Source organism: Tachyglossus aculeatus, chromosome 7, assembly GCF_015852505.1.
Source record: "Tachyglossus aculeatus isolate mTacAcu1 chromosome 7, mTacAcu1.pri, whole genome shotgun sequence".
In the NCBI taxonomy this organism is placed as follows: Eukaryota; Metazoa; Chordata; class Mammalia; order Monotremata; family Tachyglossidae; genus Tachyglossus; species Tachyglossus aculeatus.
The window spans coordinates 55,491,281-55,509,463 of NC_052072.1; the positions used below are offsets into that span (position 1 = coordinate 55,491,281).

The 18,183-nt window shown below is 43.0% G+C and overlaps 1 non-coding gene across 1 annotated transcript; it reads right to left on the bottom strand.

The window, feature by feature from the left end:
- Window positions 1-17,630: 17,630 nt before the first annotated feature.
- LOC119931036 lies at window positions 17,631-17,768 on the bottom strand. The gene has a single exon (XR_005451905.1). It is a non-coding gene; the product is annotated as a small nucleolar RNA SNORA7 (small nucleolar RNA).
- Between the last annotated feature and the right edge of the window lie 415 nt (window positions 17,769-18,183).

An 18,183-nucleotide genomic window follows, 5' to 3' on the forward strand; every position in this document is an offset into this window, starting at 1 on the left:
CCACATGTATAAATATATGGAACCTTTCCAAAATCAAATCTAGATTTTGCCACAATCTAGCAGAGAGATTTACTCCATGAGGGAATTTTCTTTCTTACCAGGTAACTGGGAAGAGTGGTATGATTGGCAAGAGTGCAACAGACTTTACTTTTGAATTTTTCACTTCTGAAAAAAATATATTGTCATAGGGTTATACATTTGAGGAGGAATACAATTAAATGTTTAAGTGTTTTAACTAATCCCTTTTCCATCCTCTCCATTTCACAGTTCCTCTAAAGGATCACATTTTTAGAAACTAGAAATATTCTGATGTTTTCATGAGTGTGGGTGCTAAAACATGCACAAAGCTTATGTGCTACTATGGAAATATAAACTGGAAAGGACTGTTTATGAGGTAATATCCTCTCTTTCATTTCCCATTTTCTTTGACATTATTTCAGAGCACTCTGGCAGTCTTCAGACTGAAAAGTAATTGTTTTCTGGAATTCATAAAGCACAGCCTCCTGGTTACATGTCTGCTGTCTTTTAAAGAAGATGCAGACACAACTCCTTTCTGTGTTCACAAGCAGATAGCAGGTCTTTCAGGAAGAATCCCAGCAATTTAGGGAAGGGGCAGACATTTCCTTTCTGGACTTATTCTATTTTATGATTCCCATTTAAAAAAAAATTAACCAATATATAACCAATCAACTTGCTGATTAGTACGTGTTACTAATATATTGGTCACGTTCATTTAGTCATATCCTCTTATTTATCGGTTAGCCAATATTTGCCTGTAGCTGCTAATCACTTGACCTTTGGAATTCAACCATTTTCACATCAGGGACCTTAAATCAATGGCTTTCCCCTTCTGAAATCCTGCCCTTTGGGCCCAACATCTTTCTCATAATTCCTCTAGTCCCAGAATGTGACAACAAGAAGTCACCATTCCAGAAGAATAATTCCTTGTTTCAGATGGACCCCAACCCCTGCCACTATGACTCCCACATACTGCCTCAGTGGGTGTTCTTGTATTCACCAAATCATTGTGAAAAGCTTCACTTCCCTTTACTCTTCTAGGTTCAGCTCTTCTAGATTTTATCATTAGGTTCAGTTCTTCCAATCCTGCCCTTAGCTAGGTGCTAAATAATTTTCCCCCAAGGACTGAATTATCTGAACATGATCTCCTTGGTATTGGCTACCCCAATTTACTGTTGTTATTTTTGTTAAACATTTACTCCAAGCTTACTACTCTGACTATGTACTTAGTGTTATGTATTATACGCTTACTATTCCTTCTAGACTGTAAGTGTGTTGTGAGCCGGGAATATATGTTATATTGTTATGTTATACTCTCCCAAGCACTTAGTACTGTGCTCTGCACACAGTAAGCACTGAATATATATATGACTGATTGATGTGCCAATCACTGTACTAAGGACTGGGTTAATACAAGATAATCAAAGTTAAGGATTAAAGCACTGTAAGCCCTTCATTTTTCTTCATCTGTAAAATGGGGATTGAGGCTGTGAGACCCTTGTGGGACAGGGACTGTGTCCAAACCAATATGCTTGTATCTAACCCAGTGCTTAGTACAGAGCTTGACACATAGTAAGTACTTAATGCCATTATTATTATTACTGTGTGCCAGGCACTATACTAAGCACTGGAGTGAATACAAGCTAATCAGGTTGGACACAGTTCCTGTCCCATGTGGGGCTCACAGTCTCAATCACCATTTTACAGATGAGGTAACTGAGGCACAGAGACATAAAGTGACTTTGTCCAACGTCAAACAGCAGACAGATAGTGGAGCTGGGATTAGAACCCCTGATCTTCTGATTCCCAGACCCAGGCTCTATCCATTACATCATGTTGCTTCTCAAAAATTCTGCCACCCTATCATAGAATCAAATCCCTGTCTACCACGTGACAGGTGGAGACACTAACCACTATACCACCGAGGAGTGATATTCTGCCAAAGCAAATCTTCAATCCCTTTATGGATATTCCAGATGTAATCACGGCATGGGATATTTTCCTATACCTGATGGCAGGGATTCTACCTACTAGTTCCCAAGTGCTTAATATAACTGTAACCCAGTATACCAAGGTTCAGCGGGTGCTCAATAAATGCAATCATTCATTGAAATGTATTTATTGAGCTCTTACTGTGTACAGAGAACTGTACTAAGTACTTGGGAGAGTACAACAATAAACAGACACGTTACCAATCCATAATGAGCTTAAATACTCCTGATCAATTGGTATCTGTGACTTACTGACCTTACTGGCCACTCAGTTATAAGGACATATTTGGAATTAGCCAACTGATTTCAAAATGAAAAGCTTCATTCTCCTCTAGACTGTAAGCTCCTTGTGGGCAGGGAACATGTCTGCCAACTGTTATATTGTAACCTCTCAAGCAACTAGTAGAGTGATCTGCACTCAGTAAGCCCTCAATAAATACCATTGATTCATTAATCTTCCTCTGCTCGGGCTTTGAGGACTCCTCAAACACTATTTTGGCAGGTGCTCATTGTGGGCAATATCGTTATATTGTACTCTCCCTAGCACTCAGTACAGTTCTTTGCACAAAGTAAACACTCAATAAATACGATTTAAAGAATGAATGAAACCTTCAGTAACCAGTATCTCCAAAAATCTGACAACCAACTTCTCATCTTCTGCAGATACTAAGGGGTTGAAAAACAGGTCACCTTAGGTGGGATTAGTTGATTGATTGTTTGGGAAAAGAGTGGGGCAGAACCTAAAGTGGGGAGGGATCCCAGGCCTAGAGACAGAACTAGCCCTTCTGGTCTGGAAGCTTCAGGCAGAGTCGGATGATCTGATTCTGTTTGCATTAGAAGCTTCCATCCCTGACCCAGAAAAGCCAATCTCTTTCCAGAGTTGTGAGTCACAGGAGGCGGGACATGATAGAATGATAGAGGCAACAGTCAGTCAGTCCTATTTATTGAGTGCTTACTGTAGGTAGAGCACTGTACTGAGTACTTGGGAGAGCACAATACAACAGACATATTCTCTGCTCACAACAAGCTTAGAGTCTAGAAGTGGATTGGAATGGCATCCAACCCTTTACAGTATGAAGAAGCAGCATAGTGTGGTGGATAAAGCATGGGCCTGGGTGTCAGAATGTCATGGGTTCTAACCTCAGCTCTGCCACATGTCTGCTGTGGGCAAGTCATTTCACTTCTCTGTGCCTCAGTTACCTCATCTTTAAAATGGGGATTGAGGCTGTGAGTGCCATGTGGGACAGGGACTGTGTTCAACCTGATTTGCTTGTATCAACCCCAGTGCTTAGTACCAGGCTTGGCACATAGCAAGTGATTAACAAATAACATTATTGTTGTTGCTGTTATTGTTATTATGAGAACAGAGAGCAAGGACAGGCATAGGCACAGGAAACCGGAGAGCTCAACACAATCTAGGCCCAAAGCCTCTTCCCCAAGCCCTCACTTCCTCCATTCTCTCAGGTTGTGAGCTAGAGGCATGACATGGGCATTGTTGTTTTGCATGGGCCCAGCCCAGAGACATTTTGAGTGATTTCCATAGCCATTTGGGGGGGCTCCTATGGTTTCAGGGGCTGTCAGAACAAAATGTTTCCAATCACTGTAGCCAACTCTTGGAGCCGACTTTTGGAATGTAAATTCCCTTCCCGTGAAACCTTGTACCTTTAAGGGCTCGTGTTTCGTCATGAATATTGTCAGTTTTCCTGGAGCATCAAACAGTAGGGGATGCTGAGAGCCTTTGCTTTAGATGGTGGGGACAGAGCTGTTGTTTATGCCTAAACTGCTGCCTGGACTAAGATCATCAACCTTGTTCATCCAGGGTCTCCCCAACACCTGAGAACTTACAAGCAGGATAACCTCACTCCCAAGTCAGGCCAGTCTAATGAATTCATTCTTCAAAATCTGTCTGCCATTTCCCAAGCTCAATCCTTCTTACTTCCCCACCTCCCAACACTAATCCCTTTTTCACCTTCATACCCAAAATTAAAGTTTAAAACTTCTGTCAGTCACTTATTTTGTATAGTTTTTTTTAACTGGAATGGGTTTGAGTGTAATTATTAAGAGGACCTGGCTTAAGGGCTTCGTGGAAACTGTAGCCTGAATAACACAGTTGGCATTAACAGCAGCGTCTGACATCGCTTCCCCACTTTCCAAGCCACGCTAACAAGAACATGACAGGTACATTACACGTGAATGTGAGGGAGAATACATCTTCTTCCAAAGAACAAAAGGAACATTCTGATCCATCCAACTGAAAGAAGCAGACTGTGGCATCTTAACAATTGGCTTGGTTACATCAGGAATGCAAAGAGCCATGGTGAAATTTATCAGCATCATCCCTGATTACATCTCCCAGTAAAGACATGCTAAGGTGCTTAAGAGAGCTGTGATTCACAGACAACATACAAGAACCCGCGGAAGAGATCAGCATTGTATGAAATTGGGAAATATGCACAGGCACCGTGCTGCATTTCAGAGAGTTTCTTGATAACGATAACCATCTGTATAATGTAGCTGTTCTTAATCCATTTTAAGTAATTGTAATCAAGGATCGTAGGCAGTCATTTACACATCACGCTAGCAGGGAAATGAGGAAACTGCTCTGCTGCCTGAAAATTGAAACCTCTTATTCTGCTGGGTACGTTCATGGGCAAAGCTTTGTTTCCAGATGTACCAGGCTGATTTCAGGGGTACAGACACACCATATCACATTGTGATGGATTTTTCAGGTATGAAATATGCCTTTGATTAAGGAAGATTCCCTCCCTCCCCAGTGTTTCTTTTCCAACATCCCATACACTTGGGAATACTACTAGTTTAGTCCTGAACCTGTACACAACATGAAAAAGATAAAAACTTCACTTTGATTTATGATCATAGTTATTAATTTCTGATGCAGCTTTTAGGCTTGAGCTATTTGGGGAGGAAGAGATTGGGTTATGTTTCAGGGTCCAAGGAACCTGGGGATTTCATGGGTAAACATCAGAGCAGAGGTTTAAAGGTAAAGGGCAACTCTTTTCAAATGAAGACACAAATCGTGAATTATTAATGGCCAGATGGATAGGGTTTAAAACTGTAAAGCATCCTGCTTCTCTGTCCTAGATAAATTCCAATGAAAATCCCAAGTACCAAAGCTGGAAAAATTTGAGTCACTCATTCGATGAGCTATTTCTCTTTGACATTAGTATATGAGTTTCCTGTATCTTTCCCTTAAATTATGGGATGTTTTGAGCTGGGTACACTTGGAAAACAGAATCTGATCAACTTGGTTGCCTGACCAGAAGATAGCTGAGGAGAGCTTTGGCAGGGAATTTTCTCTTTTCAGAACAGGGAGGGAGAAGAGCAAGAGTTGGGTGGACAGAGAGACACTGAGGCTTAGTGAGTAGGTTGGCTATAGTGGAATGAAGAGTGCAAGCTGAGTGTAGAGGGTGTAGAGAGTATCTAAGTAGGAAAATGCCTTCAAACCAAGAGTCAGAACTTCCTGTTTCATATGGAGAGGAAGGGACAAGCACTGGAGGTTTTTGAGGAGTGGAGAGACATGGGCAGAATATTTTGGAAAAATAACATGGGAAACAGAATGAAGAATGACCTGGAGAGGGGAGAGACTGGAATCCAGGTAACCAGCAAGGAGGCTGATGCAGTCATCAAGCTGAGATTTTTTTCAATGGTATTTGTTAAGTGCTTAAAATTTGCCAGACACCATACTAAGTGCTGGGGTAGATAAAAGGATGGACACAGTCCATGTCCCACATGAGATTCACAGTCTTAATTTGCATTTTACCAATGAGGTAACTGAGGCACAGAAAAGTTAAGTGATTTGCCCAAGGTCATTCAGCACACAAGTGGTGGAGTTTTGATTAGAACTCAGGTCCTTCTGATTCCCAGGCTCATTCTCTGTCCACTAGACCATGCTGCTTCTCAAGGATCTGACAAGTGCCTGGATGAATGTGATGGCATCTTTGATGGGGGAAGAAAGGATTATGGGAATATTTTGGAGGGAAACTGGCAGCATTTAGTGAAAGTCTCACTAAGGGAGTTGAAAATGTCAGGAAAGAGTCAGGTAAGAGTCAGGAAAATGTCAAGGGTACAGAGAAGCAGTTTGACCTAGGGGGTAGAATAGGGGCTTGGGAGTCAGAAGGACCTGAATTCTAATCCTGGCTCTGCCACTTGTCTGCTGTGTGACCGTGGGGAAGTCACTTAACTTCTCTGGCCCTTGGTTACCTCATCTGTAAAATGGAGATTCAAGACTGGGAACCCTATGTAGGACAGGGACTGCATCCTACCCAATTATCTTGTATCTAACCCAGTGCTTAGTACAGTGCCTGACACATAGGAAGCGCTTAACAAATACTGCAATTATTATTATTACAGAGATGGTAAGATGCAGACTATAAGCTTCCGCTAGATGTAAGCTCATTGTGGGCAGGGAACATGTTTACCAACTCTGTTGCATTGTGCTCTCCCAAGCACTTAGTACAGTGCTCTACATACAGTGAGCACTCAATAAATGCTACTGATTGATTGATTGATGAAGAGGATTATGGGATTGACAACTGTGATGGGAAAGATCAATCATATTTATTGAGGGCTTTCTGTGTGCAGAGCATTGTACTAATCTCTTGGGAGAGTACAATAAGGCAATATAACAGAGTTGGTAGGCACATTCTCTGCCCATTACAAGTTTACAGTCTAGAGGGAGGACAGATGGGTGAGAGGATTTCAGAAGGAAGATGAGTTCACTGAGAATGCTTGCCCAAGGACATTTGTGACAGTGACATAGTACTGTATCCTTGTGAACATGAGCCCGTCATCATCATCATCCACAGAATTATTAAGTGTCCATTTTGTAAGGAGCACTGTACTTCATGCTGGGAACATATAAAAGAAGTAAAAGATGTGATTCCTACTCTTGTGAAACTTACTATCTAGTGGTGAAGACCACCCAGCATGAATTGATGAATATATGGGATTTAAAAATGATGAAATAATAAATAATAAGCACAGGGGAATACAGTAGTCTAAAGTACATGATGAGATAATGTATGAGATATCTATCTATAGACACAAATATACCCTAAAATATTTGGGCTCTTCTCTTTTGTGGCAGGAATAGTATTTATTTAGAGTTTACTCTGTACAAAGCACTGTACTATTCTCTGGGAAAAATACAGATGAGCTATAGATATGGTTCCTGGCCCTAAGGGACTCATGATCTAAGAATGATGTTGGGAACAAAAATACAAAAGATAAAAATGGCAGTAAATATGAAATAAGCACCAGGAATTCAGGCTCACAACTCAGATCAAGTCACAGAATTCATGGCTATGGCCAAATTGGAGACCTTCTTAAAGTTCAAATATTCATAGAGTCTGTTGACAATGGTTAAAGTCCAAACTATTGCGTCAGTCAATCAATGGTATCTATTGAGCACTTACTATGTGTAGAGTACTGCACTAAGTATTTGGGAGAATATAGTCAATCAATTGTTTTTATTGAGCGCTTACTGTAAGCAAAGCACTGGTGCTAAGCACACGGAAGAGTATAACATAACAGACCCATTCCCTGTCCATAACAAGCTTACAATCTAGAGGGGAAGAGAGACATTAATAAAAATAAATAAATTGTGGATATGTGCATAAACACCGTGGGGCTATGAAGCAGGGATGGAGTGGGCGTAGAGGAAAGGAGGGTTAAGAAAGGAAAGGTTTTTGGAGGAGATGCACCCTCAATAAGGCTTTGAAGATGGGGAGAGTAATTGTCTGTCAGATACGAAAAGGGAAAGTGTTTCAGTCCAGAGGTAGGACTTGGGTGAAAGGCCAGCTGTGAGATAGACTAAATCTAGGTACAGTTAGTAGGTTGGCATTTGAGGAGCAAAACATGAGGGCTGGGATGTAGTAGGAGAGTAGTGAAGTGAGGTTGGAGGGGGCAAGGTGATTGAGTGTTTTAAAGCCAATGCTAAGGAGTTTCTGCTTGATGCAGAGATGGATGGGCAACCACTGGGGGATCTTGAGGAATGGGGGAAACATGGTCTGAACGTTTTTATGGGAAAAATGATCCAGGCAGCAGAGTTAAGTATGGACTGGGGTGGGAAAAGACAGGAGGCTGGGAAGTCAGCAAGGGGGTCGATTTGGTAATTGAGACAGGATAGGATAAATGCTTGGATTAACGTGGTAGCAGATTAGATGGTTAGGAAAGAGCTTGATTTTAGCAATGTTGTGAAGATTGAACTGACAGGACCTACTGATTTGTAACAATACAATAGAGTTAATAGACATGATCCCTGCTCTCAAGAATATTTCCACCATTTGGAAATATTTTTTATCTGCCCTTCTCCCCCTTTAGATTGTAAGGTCCTTGAGGACAGGAAACATGTGTTTTGCTTTTCTTGAATTCTTCCATGTGCTCTGTTACCATGCTTCCTGCTCAGTAGGTACTCAGGATATACCATTAATTGACTGTTTGAACTCAACTGATCCAAAATGTCTTTATAATTGCACTGTGGGTAGGTAGCCTCAGAGGGATGCCTTCTCTCCCTCTTCTTTCTTAGGAAAAGGGTGAAGTCAAGCAAAGACAACTTGGGAAATCTGTCTCTGTGTACTTTTGCTCTATCAATCAATCAATCAATCGTATTTATTGAGCGCTTACTATGTGCAGAGCACTGTACTAAGCGCTTGGGAAGTACAAATTGGCATCACATAGAGACAGTCCCTACCCAACAGTGGGCTCACAGTCTAAAAGGGGGAGACAGAGAACAGAACCAAACATACCAACAAAATAAAATAAGTAGGATAGAAATGTACAAGTAAAATAAATAAATAAATAAATAAATAGAGTAATAAATATGTACAACCATATATACATATATACAGGTGCTGTGGGGAAGGGAAGGAGGTAAGACGGGGGGATGGAGAGGGGGAAGACGTTACTGCTCTAGTTACTGAAGGTAGGGAGAGGGGCTCTTGAGTCTGTTCAAGTGTTTCTATCACTCCCCCAAGGAGTGTAGTGAAGAAAGCACTTGAACAGCAGTTCACTAAGATCTAATTTCCTTTATTCCCACTCCCTCCTGGGAGTTTGCAAAACATGTTCAACCCAGCCCTCACACTTTCCCTCCTCTAGCATTAACCTTCTCATGGCAGCTCAGTCTCGTCCCTCTCACCACTGACCTCTCACCCACATCCTACTTCTGGCCTGGAGTGTCCTCCCCCCTCATACCCGACAGACAATTAATCTCCCTGTCTTCAAAGATTTACTGAAGGAGCATCACTTCCAAAAGGAAGTGACTAACTAAGGCCTCCTTTCCTCTTCTCTCACTCCCTTCTGAATCATCCTGACTAGCTCCCTTTATTCATCACCCCCCTACCAGTCCCACAGCACTTATAGACATAACCATAATTTATTTACATTAATGTCTATCTCCCCTCTAGACTTTAAGCTTGTTGTGGGCAGGGAATGTGTCTGTTACAATTGTTATATTGTACTAGCCCAAGCGCTTAGTACAGTGCTCTGCATACATTAAGCACTCAGTAAATACAACTAACTGACTGACTGACATAGACAGGCCCAAGTGCTGTGTACATGTTGCCTACAGTTCTGGCCTTTCGTTGCTTTGTTTAAACTTACGGTTCCCCGGACAGTCACACAAGCACAAATCCTCAGTGGCCTTCCATTGGTTGGGCTGTCAATCCTTTCTCAAAGCCAATCAGTGGTGGCTGCTGTCATAGTCTACCCCTCTGGAACCCCTTATTATAACAATAATAATAATAATGGCATTTGTTAAGCACTTACTATGGTCATTCACTCATTCATTCAATCATATTTATTGAGCACTTACTGTGTGCAGAGCACTGTACTATGTGCTTGGGAAATGCAAATTGGCAACATTTAGATAGGGTCCCTACCCAACAATGGGCTCACAGTCTAGAAGGGGGAGACAGACAGCAAAACAAGTAGACAGGTGTCAATACCATCAGAATAAATACAATTATAGCTATATGCACATCATTAATAAAATAGAGTAATAAATATGTACAAATATATACAAGTGCTGTGGGAAGGAAAGGGGGTAGGGCGGGGGGGACGATGGGGAGGAGGAGGGGAAAAAGGGGAGGCTCAGTCTGGGAAGGCCTCCTGAAGGAGGTAAGCTCTCAGTAGGGCTTTGAAAGGAGGAAGAGAGCTAGTTTGGTGGATGTGTGGAGGGAGGGCATTCCAGGCCAGAGGTAGAATGTGGACCAGGGGTCAACAGCAGGATAGGCGAGAACGAGGCACAGTGAGGAGGTTAGAGACAGAGGAGCGGAGTGTGTGGGCTGGGCTGTAGAAGGAGAAAAAGGATGTGAGGTAGGAGGGGGCGAGGTGATGGAGAGCCTTGAAGCCAAGAGTGAGGAGTTTTTGCTTGATTCAAAGGTTGATAGGCAACCACTGGAGATTTTTGAGGAGGGGAGTGACATGCCCAGAGCATTTCTGTACAAAGATAATCCTATATGTCAGGCACTGTACTAAGCACTGGGGTGGATATAAACAAATCGGGTTGAGACACAGTCCCTGTCCCACGTGGGGCTCACAATCTCAATCCTCATTTTACAGATGAGAGAACTGAGGCCCAGAGAAGGGAAATGAATTGCCCAAGGTCACACAGTAGACAGGCGGCAGAGCTGGGATTAGATCTCATGACTTTCTGGCCCTCACTCTATCCACTACACCATGCTGCAGCAGTGGTCAGGAGTGTAAGTATCGGGCGGAGGTGAGGTGCTTTGTTGGACCCCTTCCAAGACTCTGGAGTGCAGGGGGAAGAACCCGGGTCCCCATCACCATGGGGCTGAGAGTTGGGGAGTAGGAGGAGAAGGAGGCACCTGGGGAGTGTTGGGACTAACTTGACCACCAGAACTCGTGGGGTCGTGGAGTGAGGTTACAGGGGGGCTGAGAGGACAAGGGATATCAAACCTGTGGCAGCCTGTGAGCCCAATGAAAGATGGGTACTGTATCTTGTGTCTCCACTAGTGCTTAGTACAGTGCTTGGCACCTAGTAAACACTTAGAAAATACCAGCAATATTAACATAGCCGCTTTCTCTTTGCCTTTCCGTGACCTGTTAGTCTTCCCCACACTCCTGCCCTACCACAGTGTGTGTCAAAGTATCTCAGTAAGGTTAACTGGAGAATCTGTCTCATCCATCTATTCCAGGTAATGTATCTGTTTACTGTTATAGTGCACTCTCCCAATTGTTTAGTATGTTGCTCTGCACACAGTAAGCGCCGATAAGTATAACTAGAGGAATGAATCCATGTGTTCTCCCATGGGAGAGTGAAGTAGCTAAGAAATCCTAAAACTGTCCAGGCACAAGCCCAGATTTCCAGACCAGCCCTGTGGGAGCCCCACAGGTACACTATTGATTGTGTGAGCACCGGGCCTTTAGGGATGCCTCCAGACCAAGGAATGTTCTGAACTGAACCCTAAAACAGTTGGTGTTTCTCTCATTTCCCTGAACTTTTTTTTTATGCTATTTGTTAAGTACTTACTACTAAACTTTTGGGTAGATACAAGATTGTCAGGTTGGACACAGTCCCTGCCCCCCATGGGGTTCATAGTCCTAATCCCCATTTTACAGATGAGGTAACTGAGGCCCAGAGAAGTGAAGGTACTACTTGCCCTTCACTTACCCAGGTTACCCAGTGGACATGTGACAGAACCAGGATTAGAACCCATGACCTTCTGACTCCTAGGCCCATGCCCTATCCACTACACCATGCTGCTTCTTCAAAATGTGAGGAGCTGTATGCCAATTCAATCCACTTCTATCCACTTGGCTATACTGCTTCCTAATTACCTGTTCATTCAATCAATCAGTGGTATTTACTATTATTATTATTTTCATTAATAATAGTGGTATTTGTTAAGCATTTTCTATGTGTCAAGCATTGTTCAAAGTACTGAGGTAGATAAAAGGTAATCAGGTCGGACACAGTCCCTGTCCCACACGGGGCTCACAGTCTTCATCCCCATTTTACTGATGAGGTCACTGAGGCACAAAAAAGTGAAGTGACTTGCCCAAGGTCACACAGCAGACATATAGCAGAGCTGGGGTTAGAACCCATGACCTCTGACTCCCAGGCCTGTGTTCTTTCCACTAGTACTGTGTGCCAAGCACCAAACGAAGTGTTTGGGAAAGTAAAATGCAACAGAGTTGGCAGAAAAGATCCCTGCCCTCAAGGACCTTACAACCTAGTGAATTAACCCTTTCCAACCAAGAAGAGACTTTGTCAATCCTTACTGGAGTGCTACAATAGTAATTCTCTCCCCTCTGCCTGACACCTGAACACTGATAGGGATGGGAGAACTTTTGCCCTCTCTACTCAGTCCAACCCTGAATCCTGTCGTTCATCAGATATTTCCCAGAACAGCCTCACATATGATTGTAGTTTATCAGATGTGAACCAGAACAGCGGGAGCAAAAGTGAAATTACAGAGTCGAATGAAGCTTTTGAACACATTGCCTGGACTGGTTCTCTAGAGAGAACACCAATGAAGTCAAGCTGCTTTTGATTAGCTAAGAAAACTTGCAAATGCCAATGAGTAGAACACAAAAATCAACGGTGACTCTCACTTCTGCTTCTCCACAGCTCTGTTCTTCTGTGACGTGACTGTTACTTACAGTTTCAGGACTCTAACTCTATTACGTTAAGCAAAGAGCACTTTGGTCATGTTTTCTTCTGCTTCCTGAAGTCCCATGAGAAGTCTTAGTCCATGGGTTCTTGGGGAATTCAAAGTCTAAGAAAGCCCTCACCTATTTCATCATCACTAAGAGGTAACTTGTGACACAGATTTGAAGATAATTTTGAAAGAAAGCCCTAACAGTTTACCACTTGGAAGTACCAGAAAGGCTTGCCTGGGGAAAAAAAAAAAAAACTCTTCCCCAGATTCCCATTTCTCAGCATCCTGCATAAAGGTCATTGGTCTTAAATAGGCCAGATTCATTCTGGGGGTTTCATGTAATTCAAAGCAATAAAGATTGCATTGTAGTAAGAAAGACAATGGGCTAAGAGTATGTGTGAAAAGATATCATGGGCTTCCTTTAAAATCCAGAACTGTTGGCCAAGGGGAGGGAAGCCCATTGAAATACAGCAGCTGCAGCCTTTTCCCCTTTAATAATTGTGGTATGTGTTAACCGCTTACTATATAATAATAATAATGGCATTTTTTAAGCACTTACTATGTGCAAAGCACTGTTCTAAGCGCTGGGGAGCTTACAAGGTGATCAGGTTGTCCCACCTGAGGCTCACAGTCTTAATCCCCATTTTACCGATGAGGTAACTGAGGCCCAGAGAAGTTAAGTGACTTTCCCAAAGTCACACAGCTGACGATTTGCGAAGATGGGATTTGAACCCATGACCTCTGACTCCAAAGCTTGTGGTCTTTCCACTGAGCCACACTGCTTCTCTAGCATGCTGCGTCTATATGCCTAGCACTGTAATAAAGGCTGTGGCAGATACAAGATAAACAGATCCCACAAGAGGCTCACAGACAAAGTAAGAGGGGAAAAAACTATGGAATCCCCATTTCGCAAATGAGGGAACTGAAGCACAGAAAAGTTAAATGATTTGCCGAAGGACACAGAGCAGAGAAGTGGTGAAGCAGGCATTAGAACCAGCTCCTCGGACTCGCAGGCCCATGCTCTTTCTACTAGGCTATGCTGCTTCCCATTTTTAATTCTATGTATTAAAGAAGTCACTAATTTTATTTTGATTTTTTTAGCCAAACATGGCCAAGTCAGTGAGCTTTCCTCCTGTCCTTGACTCTTGACCTGAAGCAATTTTTATATAAGAATAATAAAAGTGTCAAGGTGGAACCTCATGATATCCCATAGCTCCTCACAATGAACGGCATTCTGTGTTTACAACAAACCTGCCTTTCTAGAAACTCTAAAACACAGTTACATCTACTTGGATGAGCTTCTCGAAGACAAGTGTTCAACTATAAACCAATAAAAATAATTTCCCGACTCTGGGAATCCCGGTAAAACTGATGGAGACAGATCTAAAAGAAGGAAATTCCTGCTCATGCAAGAAATGATCATTCTGGCCACCAATGGCACATCCTAGAAATAGTAATGAATTTATTAGGCTTTTTCTGGGAGACACTTTCTAAGTGCTGGGAGAGACTACCCAGGTGGGAATTAGACAAGGTCCCTGTCCTTTCTGCTTCCAAAGGAAGATTTTGTAGATTGAGGCTTTACTTACTCTAACAATAATAATAATAATAATAATGGTATTTGTTAAGCACTTACTATGTGTCAAGCACTTTTCTAAGCACTGGGATAGATACAAGGTAATCAGGTTGGGTACAGTCCCTGTCCCACATGGGGCTCACAGTCTTAATCCTCATTTTACAGATGAGATAACTGAGGCCCAGAGAAATTGAGTGATTTGCACAAGGTCACACAGCTGACAAGTGACAGAGTCAGGATTAGAGCCCATGTCCTTCTGACTCCCAGGCCCATCCTCTAACCCTTACCTACAGGTTGTACCTACTTTACCCCCTCCCATCCCAAGGCTCTCCAGCAGGGAAGTTCCCTTTTCTTGTTCATGTCCATTAAAACAGGACAAGAAAGATGAGGCCCCTCTTCTCTCCCTCCTGGACTTTCTTACCTGTTTTCTAGGTTAAGAACCCATCTGATTGGATGGAGAATCCCTAGAGTGAACTAGAGAATGGTGTTAGCACACACATATCCAACCAGCTGGGATGCTGCAGTCTTGTCCTTTTCTTATGGTATTTGTTAAGCACTTATTATAATAACAATAGCATTTGTTAAGCGCTTACTATATGCAAAGCACTGTTCTAAGCGCTGGGGAGTATACAAGGTGATCAGTTTGTCCCATGTGAGGCTCACAGTTTTAATCCCCATTTTACAGATGAGGTAACTGAGTCACAGAGAAGTTAAGTGACTTGCCCAAGGTCACACAGCTGACAATTTGCAAAGCCTGGATTTGAACCCATGACCTCTAACTCTCAAGCCATTGCTCTTTCCATTGAGCTTGTGTGTCAAATGCTTCTAGTCACTGGGGTAGATACAAATTCCCCTCTCAAGATCACACCCAGAGAGTTTCCTGTACTCTACCAGTCTCGGCTACAGAGGGAGAGTCAAGCAGAGGCCTTTCCATTCCATTCCTAGCTTGGGCAGTGGCTAGCGAGTGGATGGCAACCTCACCTGTGCTGGGCAGCAGCAGCATGGGAGAAAGTTGAGGATGGAGATTCAAGTTTACTGCACAGAAGGAGGCAATGGTAAACCACTTCCATATTTCCGTAGCGAAGCAGCATGGCTCAGTGGAAAGAGCATGGGTTTGGGAGTCAGAGGTCACGGGTTCAAATCCTCACTCTGCCACTTGTCAGCTGTGTGACCTTGGGCAAGCCGCATATCTTCTCTAGGCCTCAGTTATCTCACCTGTAAAATGGGGAATAAGACTGTGAGCCCCACGTGAGACAACCTGATCACCTTGTATCTCCCCCCAGCACTTAGAACAGTGCTTCGCACATAGTAAGCGATTAACAAATACCATTATTATTATTATTATCATTATATTTTTACCAAGAAAATTCTATGGATACAGTACCAGAAAAATTGTGGATGGAGGTGGGGTGTTCTGGGAGAGATTTGCCATGGAGCTGCTGCAGGTTGAAAGTGACTCAATGGCATAAGGCAAGACAAGATACAAGATAATTAGGGTGGACACGGTACCTGCCCTGACATGAGGCTCAGAGACTAAATAGGAGGGGGAACAAGAGAACATAGGCACAGAAAAGCTAAGTGACTTGACCAAGGTCACACAGCAAGCAGTTGGCAGAGCCAGGCTTAGAACTCTGGTCCTCTGACTCCCAGGCCCTTGCTATTTCCAATAAGCCATGCTGCTTCTTGTAAACTGTTTTCAGCCACCAGACCTGCATATCAGCAGTGGCTGGAAACTCAAGCCCCTCAGGTATGGTGAGGCTATTGAATAGCTCATATCTAGAGAAGGAAGCATTAGAGTGGAATTTTCTGATTTGGGAGCCGGAAAGACTTTTAATGATATGTTCTCAGCAAGCCCAGGGCAATTTTCACTGCTTATCTCACTCTCAGGGAGCTTCTTGTCCTATCTTAAATCCCACCAACCTGAGGACTAAGATTCTCAGATAAATTTCCTCTATTCTATTTGACTCTTAACCTTTTTCATTTCTTTGTCAGGTGGTTTGCTCCTGGTGGGCAGGGAAGTGTCCACCAACTCTGTAGTATTGTACTCTCCCAGTTGATTAGTAGCAATAATAATAATAATAGTATTTGTTAAGTGCTTATTATGTGCCATACAGTACAGTGTTCTGAACATTCTAAGTGCTCAATAAATACCATTAACCGATTGACTCAGAAGCAGAGAAATTCACTGTGGGCTGGTTCGGCTATAAGAGAAACCTAGGATCTTTCTGCTAGAATCCATTCTAGCTGTCTCTGGGATGCAGTAGGCTCTTGATTTCAAAAGGGTCCCTTTAGCCTGGACTGAAAGCAATATTTCCATATGTAATTGGATCATTAGGTGATCTCATTGTTGATCTCGTTGGGTTTGGACTAGCTGGTTGTCTCGTTTCCTGGAATATAGGGGGCTCCCCAGTAACATCTGTTCCATTTCCCTCCATTCAGGGCCCAGATGGCTTTTTTTTAGCAGAATCATCCCTTGCCCTCATGTGCTAAGGAATCCTGCTGCTCACTTCTATCAGTTTCGAAATTCAAATACTTGACTTTCACACATCTGCCTGTGCCAAGACTACGAGTTCTGTAGTTCTAAATAAAATGTGTGTTCTGTTTGTACCTGACAGAACAGTGTGCACATGGCAAAGGATGAGTACATAGAACACCCCAAAGACTCAATTTGTGGTTTCATGTTTGCCTCACTGAAACAGCAAAAAGAGGGTTTTTTTCTGAATGTTTTCTTTATAGAATTCTGCTTAAACTCATCTATGCATTGAGCAGAAATTCTTTAACATTGACTTTAAGGCCCTTAATCAGCTCTCTCCCCACAGCTATACTTGTTCCTCTACTGCTACAACCCAGCCTGCATATTTTGCTCCTCCTTACCCCAACCTACTCACTGTGCCTCTCTCGTCTCTTTTTCTGTCAATCCCTTGCTCCCATCCTTCCTTCTCTCTCAAACTCTTTCCCCAGAACTCTCTTCCCCTTCACATGCAACAGGCAACCTCTCTCCACATCTTTAAAGCTTTACTAAAATCACTCCACTGTCAAGAAGCCTTTCCTGTTGAACAACTTATATCTCCTCCTTCCCCCCTCATTTCTCTCCCTTCTACGTCACCTATGCACTTGAGTCCTTGATTCTTAAGAACTTTTTTTCTCAGCCCACCTTCACCTGACTCTACAACATTTAATAATTGTCTTATGCCATCAAGTCGTCTCTGACCCATAGCGATGCAATGGACACATCTCTCCCAGAATGCCCCACCTCTAGCTGCAATCATTCTGGTAGCGTATCCATAAAGTTTTCTTGGTAAAAATGTGGAAGTGGTTTACCATTGCCTCCTTCCACGCAGTAAACCTGAGTCTCCACACTCGACTCTCTCCCATGTCACTACTGCCCAGCACAGGTGAGTTTTGACTTTTAGCAGATTGCCTTCCACTTCCTAGCCACTGCCCAAGCTAGGAATGGAATGGGTACACCTCTGCTGAACTCTCCCTCCCCAGGCCAAGACTGGTAGAATACTGGAAACTCTCCAGGTGCGACCCTGAGAGGGGACAATATACATGTCCTAATACTCTGCCAGTTCCCCAGGTATAATTTATTTTAGTGTCTCTCTCCTCCACTAGAAGGAAAGCTCCTTGTTGGCAGAGACTGAAGCTACCTTCTCTATTGTACTCTCCAAAATGTTCAGTACAGTGCACTGCAAATAGTAAATGCTCAATTATTCCCATTAATTGACTGACTTATTGATTGAACTGTAGAGAACAACAGATGTCTTGGACTAAATCATCATATTTTAGTCTAGAGACAACAGATTTTTGACGGGGGTGGGCTACTTGGAAACAGTTCATCAAGGGTGCAAGGCAGCCATGACATACTCAAGCAGCTCCATGCCTACTGCCTATCCTCTCCCCCCCCCCCCCCCCCCCCCCCCGCCCACACCTCTGCCAACACTGCAGATAAAGTTTT